Below are 8,993 nucleotides of genomic sequence, written 5' to 3' on the forward strand. Positions count from 1 at the left end.
AGGGAGAGAGAGAGAATTTTTGATATTTATTTTTTAGCTTTCGGCAGACACAACATCTTTGTTTGTATGTGGTGCTGAGGATCGAACCCGGGCCGCACGCATGCCAGGCGAGCGCGCTACCGCTTGAGCCACATCCCCAGCCCCTCTTTACTTTGTTTATTTATTTTTATGTGGTACTGAGGATTGAACCCAGTGCCTCACATGTGCGAGGCAAGCACTCTGCCACTGAGCCACAAACCCAGCCCTGGAGTAATCTTTTGAAGAACATAAATTGGAACAAGTTGCTCCCCCGAGTTGCTCCCAGCTTTGTAGCCTGGTGGCAGGGCCAGGAGTGTGAGCAAATGGGGGTGTGTCGGGATGGGATCCTACTGCACAAGCTCCACAATCTGGGGACTGATCTCAAAAGAAGTGGAGGTGTGTCAAGGGAGACATACCAGAATTATCACTATGCCAGTTTCAATCCCAGTTTATCACCTCTTCCTGGAAGAATTTAGATATTTTGTAAGAGGTCTGAGGTGAACCCAAATGAGGGTGGCTGCACTTTATCTCTTTGTTTTTCAATGCATTCCTGTGATGTTTGGATGTTAAATAGTAAAAGCAGATTGTTTAATTGCTTTAGAAAAAGAAAGATCCAATTAGCTGGACTCCTATTCTTTAGAGAGTTAGGCCCCAGACTCAGGAAAATCCAAGGCTTTGTTCAGGTGTTCTTCAAATTCCCTGGAATGTGGGTGGGGAGGGCTCTTGGGCTTTTTCTCTTTTACCTATCTATGCACAAACAGCCCCTTCCCTCATGGATGGAGAAATCCACTCTCATTGTGGGTTTTGTTAGGTCAGTAGACTTCACTGGGTTCATGGAGAAACTGCTGTGTCTCCCTCTCTCCTGAGCTCTAGAGTCTTTTCCCTCTAAAACTATAAATACTGCCCAGTTCCTCTTATAAATGGAAATCCAGTGGGTCAAAGTACAGGACAGAACAGAGGGCTTTGTATGTAGGGAACCAATACTCCTTGAAGTTACAAATAGGACACACTCAAAAGAGTTTTCTGTTGCATTATAATTATCTTCTGATTTCTTCTTGAATGAGCAGCTCTTAGGCAGAATGGCATTTGGAAGAGGTTGGCGGGAGTGGGCAGGCTGTACCTGCTATAACTGAAGGTGAGAGGTCACTGTCTGGATTGGGGGCTTTGTCACCATAGGTCTTGTGTCTCAGCAAACCACCTGGAGTCTTTTCATCTGCTTGCCTCCTGGTAATCAGACCCAGAAAAACTGAGGTCATTGTGCCCAAACACACAAAGTTCCTGCGTTGGGAAATCAGGGTAATGATTTCCAGTGAGGTGCCCACCAGATGCTGACTTTCTAGTCAGCCTATTTCCCTGTTTGAGAAACCTTGCAAAACTGTGACCTCTGTTTTGAGAACTTGGCTAGGCTGTCTAGACACATGTCAAGTGCCCTTGGATTGCAGTACCTATGGCAAATAGAGCTAATGATAATGTTGGCATTTCACCCTCTTTTAGAAGGACTTGCTTCTCTGTGTCTTAAGCTTCTTCAACTTGGCCAGGTATTGAATGTTCATGAGTAAATGATTTGACTTGCAGGGAGTGGCCACAGTGTGTGGTTCACATGTGTGATCGTGTTTCAAAGCATGTAGATTTAAAACATTCTGCACCCTGAGTATTAAATTCCCATCTGACAAAGAAGATAGTTGAATAGAATTGTTGTTTCTAAGGAAGAAATATTCTGTGGTGAAGAGGAAAGCACCTCAGCAGTTTTTCACCTCAGGGGGGCTTGGAAAAATCTAAGATAAAAAATGAACCCTGATAGTAGCAAGACTAAGATAGAAAATGTGGCTTAGGAGGCTGAGGCAGGAGGATCTATCTCAAGGTCAAAACCAGCCTCAGTAAAAGCGAGGTGCTAAGCAACCTGTCTCTAAATAAAATACAAAATAGGGCTGGGGATGTGGCTCAGTGGTCGAGTGCTCCTGAGTTTAATCCCCAGTACTCCTCAAAATGAAAATGAACCCTGATGGTAGCTGGCATGGTGAGTGTCAGGCACATGTCTCCATGTTTGCTCATGTGGTCTTCACAGCAGATCCACGAAGCTGGCGGTCATGTTCTTTTTGTAGATGAGGAAACTGAAGCACAGAGAGATGGAAGTTTCCCTTGGCAGAGGGCAGGATGTGAATGTACAGCCAGGAGGTTTGGTATTGAGGAACTATACTGCCTCCCATCATATCCCCCTGCTTAATTTGGGGGCACACTCCTTGTTCCCAAGTGAAATCTTCTTGCTTGCCAGTTCTCCAGATTTGGATTGTGATCCTTTAGGTAGATTCAGACTTGACGGGTAGATCACACATAGTTCCTGGTTGTTCCCATTTGTACAAGTAACTGAAACCCCTCTCTAGCAGCAGGGCTTCACCACAGAGGGGACATATTGGGTAAAGATGGTGATTTCCTGGATGTTGTTAAGTTTCTTTTGTTTTTTTTAAAAGACTTTTCTCAGTTTAAAAGCAGAACATTTGGGCTGGGGTTGTGGCTCAGTGGTTGTGTTCTTGCCTTGCATGTGTGAGGCACTGGGTTCAATCCTCAGCACTACATAAAAATAAATAAATAAAATAAAAGTATTGTGTCCATGTACAGCTAAAAAAATTAAAAAAAAAATAGTAGAACGTTGAATGTTGAATTTACCCCTAATCTCTGTACCTTATACCCTTTTCTTGTTTTGCCCCAAACAGGACTGCACGAATGTCCTATATTCATCTACCATGTTCCCAGTCAGATTAATCTTTCTTACTTCTGAAAACAGGACTCCTTTCCAACTTCCTCATCCTCCTGGTGATTCCATTCTTCTTCCAATCACCTGGTCTCTGAGTCACCCCTGACTCTTTTTTCTCTATCATACCCTTTGTCCAAGCTTTTCTTATCATTCGTTTATCTTAATTGTTTATTTTTTTTAGAGCAGTTTTAGGTTCACGGCAAAATTGAGCAGAAAGTACAGAGACTGGTACACCTCGTGCCCTCCTAATATGTGTAGCCTCCCCACAAAGAGGTGCATTTTTTATGATCAGTGAACCTACATTAACCTGTCCTTATCACCCATAGGTCAGAGTTTATGGTTGGGTTCATTCTTGGTATGATGTTCTTTGGATTTTGACAAACGTATAATACGTGTCATTGTAGACATGTAGCCACCAGAATAGGATCATGCAAAGTAGTTTCGCTGTCCTGCAAAAATCCCCTGTGCTTTGCTTCTTTGTTGTTTTCAGGTATTTTTCCGTGGCTTTTCCCCTGCCTGGTGTGTTCCAGCAGCCCCCGGTTGAAGTACGTGACCTGTAATTTCTTTCCTTATCAATTCTTCCTCCACCTGTCCCCAGATGAATCACTGCCATTGTGTTGGGCTTTCATTTGTAGTTGGCCCTCCCTATCTGACGTTCCACATCCATGTATTCAACTAATCATGACTGGGAAAAAAATAATTCCAGAAAATTCCAAGAAGGAAAAACTTGAATTTGCCATGCACTGAATACTACACTGAATCCATGTGAATGAATTGATGTGTAAACATTGTATTAGGTATTATAAGTGATCTAGAGATCATTTAAAGTATATGGGGGGGTGTGCATGGGTTACATGCAAATACTTGCCTTTTATGTCGGGGACTTGAATATCCTTGGATTTGGCATCCTCAGGGGGACAGTCATGGAGCCAAGTTTATAAGAGGCATGATTGTACTCTGTCCCTGCCTTCTAACAGGATAGAAGTCCATATTCCTCTCTCCTCATCCAAGGACTCCCCCATGCCAAAATGCCCACCACAGCCCTTCTACACCTATATTGCAATATCCTGCTGATATAGGCCCTCTACTCCTGGGGGCTGAGCTCCTGTTTTTCCCACAAAGTATTAGTGTTTCTTTTTTGGGGAGGGGCACTGGAGATTGAATTTAGGGTCACTTAACCACTGAGCCACATCCCCAGCCCTATTTTGTATTTTATTTAGAGACAGGGTCTCACTGAGTTTCTTAGCACCTCACTTTTGCTGAGGCTGGCTTTGAACTCCCAATTCTCCTCCCTCAGCCTCCCAAGCCACTGGGATTACAGGTGTGCACCACCATGCCCAGCCCCATTAGTGCTGCTGCTGCTTTTTTTTTTTTTTTAATTTTATTCTTTTTTAGATATACATGACAGTAGAGTCTATTTTGATATAGAAATTAGTACACAAGGTCATTAGTGCTTCCTAACCACCCCACGCTGGTCCTGTTTTCTGTGCTTGTCCTAATGTCAGTAGCAAAGTCGAGTCCTGCTTCTCCTCTATTCTCCAGCATTCTGGAGCCCAGTCAGAGTGATGTTTCTTTCAGCACATACAGTGAGCTTTGCAATACAAGTGACCTGATTCATATCTGTGTCTTGGCATCTTTATGTCTTAGAATTCAGGGAGGGTTATTTAGTCATTAAAAAAAAAAAAATCCCTCACTAGAACCAAACCTAGAATTATCACACAATAGGTTATCTTTAAGGGGCCCTGTATAGCTAATGACCCTAAACAGGTCTGTCTTGTGTTATCTCCTTTCCAAAGAAGAGAATGTCATTTTCAGATGTCTGGCTGTTAGCTTCTCCCAGAACTCTGGTCCTGTCCCCACATCCCTAAAACATTTGAGCCTTTAATAACTTAGTTTTTAAAGTTGACATTCTCTACTCCTGGCTATCTTTTGAGTATTTATTACTAAGGAGGAAGTGGGCGCCCTGTTATTCGTGGGGGGTCCCATGCAGTGGGAGTGAGGATTCTTCTGAGTCCGTCCACTGGGACTCGAATCCTGGCTTCTTCACTTAGAGCTGCAGGACTGATTACCATTTTCTTGGTTATAAAATTGGGGTAATTGTGATACCTGGTTCATGGGGCTGTCACGATAGAAAGGATAATTCATGTCACAGATTTCATACAGTGGAACTTAGTAAACCAGTTATTTTTTGTTTGATTGCTATATTTATTGTATTATTATTTAGTTATTTCTGTTGCTGGGGATGGAACCCAGAGTCTTATGCATGCTTAGTGGGCGCTCCACTGCTGAGCTACACCCCCAGCCCTTTTCATTTTGAGACAAGGCCTTGCTAAGTTGCCAAGGCTCATCTTGAACTTGCAATCTTCCTGCTGCAGCCAGAGTTGCTGGAATTATAGGGATGCACCACTGTGCTAGGCTAGTTTTGATTTTTTAAAACTTTGTTCTTTTTACATATACATGACAGAGTGTTTTCATACATACATGAAGTATAACTTCCCACTCTTGTGGTTGTACATGATGTGGAGTTACACTGGTCATGAATTCATATATGAACACAGGAAAGTTATATCTGATTCATTCTGTCTTTCCTATTTCCTACTTTTGATTTCTAAAAGCAAAATTTTAACATTATTCCCCAACTCATCCTCCACAGTTCAGTGGAGTGAGGTCAAGAGAAAAGATAGGAAATAGCTGAGGAAAACATGTTTTTTTTCGGTATTCCACTCTGGGCTGTTCTAAGCACTTTCTTTTCTCTTAAGAGGAAGGATTAATCATGAGCGAGGGGAGGTGAGCGAGGAGGATAGGCCAGGTGAGTGATCCTCATATCCACCTGTCCATCCCAGGCTTTTGGGCTGCTCAGAACCTTGATGGTGATGCTGAGATGGGGAAAGAGCTGGAACTCATTCAATCCAATTTAATTTATTCAATACCTATTGAGCTCTGACTGTATGCCAGGCACTATGCTAAGTGCTAGGGTTATAGCATGAATGATTTGGACAAGGTCCTTGCCCTCAGGGGACTTTTTAAAGATGACAGATAATAAACAAGAAAACAGATTAGTAGATAAAATAATACCAACTGTGATGAAATCAAATGTAAAAATAAGAAGCTAGAGCATTACTGGAAGAGTCTACTTTAATGAGGGGTCAGGAAAGTCCTGAAGGAGGAGGTGTGGATGAGGAGCCTGCAGATGGGAAAGGGCCACCATGGTGAATTGGGTGGAGGAACAAAGGGCCCGAGGCAGGGAAACCTGGACTGACCTGGTTGTGAATGGACATCAGGGAGTACAGAAGAGTTAAGGGGTTGGTTGGAGGATGGAAGGGGTATGGCATCAGCGGTTGCCCAGATGCAGACTTGTGTTCTGGAAAGGTGATTTTCAACTGTTTTGCATTATTTACACACTGGAGGGGTCTGTGGTGCACTTCTGGTTGGGACTGTGCAGTGAAGGGGTATTGGGGTACACGCGATCTGAAAAGAGCCTCCCGTGATTCTGATGTCCCTCGCCTCCTTTACTCCCCACACCGAGAAACTCTGCTCCTTACTATCCACTCTTGAGTCCTTGGGGATCCGGGAACATTTAAGTTCCTTACTTGGCAGAATGATATAGGCACATGGACTTCTGTCCATTGATGGGGACATTGGCTCAGACTTTGAGGATGAGTCACTTTATTTGGATCACCGTGTGGCCCACTTAAATAAATGCTGGTTTTGATTAGAAAAGTTATGATTCACCTTCTTTTGAAATTATTTGGAAATGGCTTCAGAGATGACCTCAAGGTTTGAATGCATATGGATGTTTTTGTTAAGAGAGGCTGTTGGGGGGGAGGTAGAGAGAACAGCTTCTGACATTCACAAGTTCTGAGTTTGAGTATTCATGACACTGTGTGGCTTTGGGCAGGACTTTAACCTCTCTGGTAAAACAGGACAAATAAGTCTTGTGCTGCCCTGTCTCACCAGCTGTCATGGGATGGTGATTTATAACTGCAGAGCTTCACAAAATAAAAGCTACTAAGAAAATTAAATTTAGTTTCCATATATTATGGCCAATAGCACATTATGGCCAGAGTGTAATTCATGACCATAGAACAGAACTTTTCACTGTATATGGATGAGTAGTCTCTCTAGAAGAGTCAAAGGAGAATAATTTTCATAATTTCGGAGTAGGAGTGATGCTTCTACATACGGTGCAAAACCTAGATGCCATAAGGAAAAGAAGGATAAAATTCATTACCTAAAACAAACCAGAAAAATATATTTGCAACTGTTTTATGGACTGAATATTAATCTCCCTAGCACAAAAGAACTCCTACAAATCAAATAAAAACTATAAGAAAATGGTCAAGGATATGAACAAATAATTCATATAAAATAAATCAGTGGCTCCTTAACATATGAAAAGTGCTTGATCTCATGCATAATTGAAAAAAAATACCAGTTAAATTTCACTTGACTATATTTCATCTGTCTGGGATGGGCAAGGGTAAAAAAGCTTTTTTTTTTCTTTTCTTTTTGTAATTATAGGTGGACAGCATGCCTTTATTTTTTTAAATTTATTTTTGTATGTGGTGCTAAAGATCAAAGCCAGTGCCTCACACATGCTAGGCAAGTACTCTGCTACTGAGCCCCAGCCCCAGCCCCTAAAAAAGTTTTTGAAAACTGATCATGTTAGGAAAGATATGGGAAAATAATTCATTCAACTATTTTTTGCAGGGAGTACCTTGCCAATATCTATTATAGTCAATAATTCACATTATCTTATTGAACCCAGAAATTACACTTACTGAAAAAAATATCCCTCAGATGTACTCACAAGTATTCATGGAGCACTGTCGATTTAGCATAAGAGTGATGAGTGGGAGCTGGTGAAATCAGTTATGGTACATCTGCACAGTGGAATAGAAAGCAGGTGCAAAAAAGTAAGATGTAGAGCAGTCTACATTGTTAAGTAAAAAGGAGGGGGGGGGAACAGGAAGGGATGTATGTAGTGCTACCATTTACTTGCATATGCATAAAATACCTCTGGAAGGATACAAAAATGCCTAGGAGGCAGGGAGAGAGGAAGAATTTTTATTTAATATTGTGATTTTTTTATATTTTGAAACAAGTTGTTATGTTTTAAGAAGCAAAAAGGAAAATAGTTTTGAAATGGGATCAAACCCCTGATTTGTTAGCGTTGTGGTCTATCCCTAAATGTCAAAAATCTGTATCCATCATGTGCTCTCATTATTGGGGGGGGGTGTTAAAAGGGGTGTTTAAAAAGCTCTTTGTCATTTGGAGGCCACAGCACATAAAGGGCTCATGAAAGGACCATAACTCTGGCATCCAGGAGTTGGTTCAGCTGGAGTGTGACGGAGATCAATCCCGTATTTGTCAGGGGGAGGCTCCATTGGTTTATATGCAAAGTTGGTGGTAGTAGAATAATGGCTCCAAGATGTCCACATTTTAGTACCTGGAACCTGTGAATAGATTTCATTACATGGCAAAAGGGACTTTGCAAGGAGTGACCATATTAAGGACCTTGAGATGGGGTGATTATCCTGGGTTATCCAGGTGGGTCCAATCTAATCCCGTGAGTCCTTAAAAGAGAACCTTCCTGGTTGTGGTCAGATGGAGACATGGAAGGATCATAGAGATGATCAGTTGCTGGCTTTGAAGATGGAGGAAGGAAAGTGAGTCAAGGAAAGTGAGCACTCCTAGAAGCAGGGAAACAGATTGTCACCAGAAGGAAAACACCCTTGCTGATGCCTTGGTTGTAGCCTGCAGAGACCCATGTTGAACTTCTGACCTTAAGAAATGCATGTTGTAGCCAGGTATGGTGGTGCATGCCTATAATCCCAGCAGCTTGGGAGGCTGAGGCAGAAGGATCGTGAGTTCAAAGCCAGCCTCACCAAAAATGAGGAGCTAATGAGGACCCTGTCTCTAAATAAAATACAAAATAGGGCTGGGGATGTGGCTCAGTGGTTGAGTGCCCCTGAGTTCAATCCCTGGCACACCCTCATCACCACCCGAAAAAGAAAAATGCATGTTGTAAGCTGCGCACAGTGGTGCATGCCTGTAATCCCAGCAACTCAGAAGGCTGAGGCAGGAAGATTGTGAGTTCAAAGCCAGCCTCAGCAACTTACTGAGACTCTGTCTCAAATAAAAATGCCTGCGATGTGGCTCAATGGTTAAAGTGCCCGTGGGTTCAATCTCTGGTACCAAAAAAAAAAAAAAAAAAAAAAAG

The 8,993-nt window shown here is 42.3% G+C and overlaps 1 protein-coding gene across 6 annotated transcripts in view; it reads left to right on the plus strand.

Annotated features, from left to right (window-relative positions):
- Snx10 (sorting nexin 10) overlaps nucleotides 1-8,993 on the plus strand; it is a 167,324-nt gene that overhangs the window by 9,860 nt on the left and 148,471 nt on the right. The window contains exons 2-3 of one of the 6 annotated variants that reach the window (XM_048786368.1): nucleotides 5,932-5,939; nucleotides 6,249-6,254. The exons of 4 other annotated variants lie outside the window; for them this stretch is intronic. The gene's annotated coding sequence lies outside the window, so the exon portion shown is untranslated. Of the gene's footprint in view, nucleotides 1-1,128; nucleotides 1,154-5,931; nucleotides 5,940-6,248; nucleotides 6,255-8,993 lie in introns of those variants that run through there. One more of the 6 variants, XM_048786370.1, reaches the window with a different exon arrangement.

This window comes from Marmota marmota, unplaced genomic scaffold (genome assembly GCF_001458135.2).
Source record: "Marmota marmota marmota unplaced genomic scaffold, marMar, whole genome shotgun sequence".
In the NCBI taxonomy this organism is placed as follows: Eukaryota; Metazoa; Chordata; class Mammalia; order Rodentia; family Sciuridae; genus Marmota; species Marmota marmota.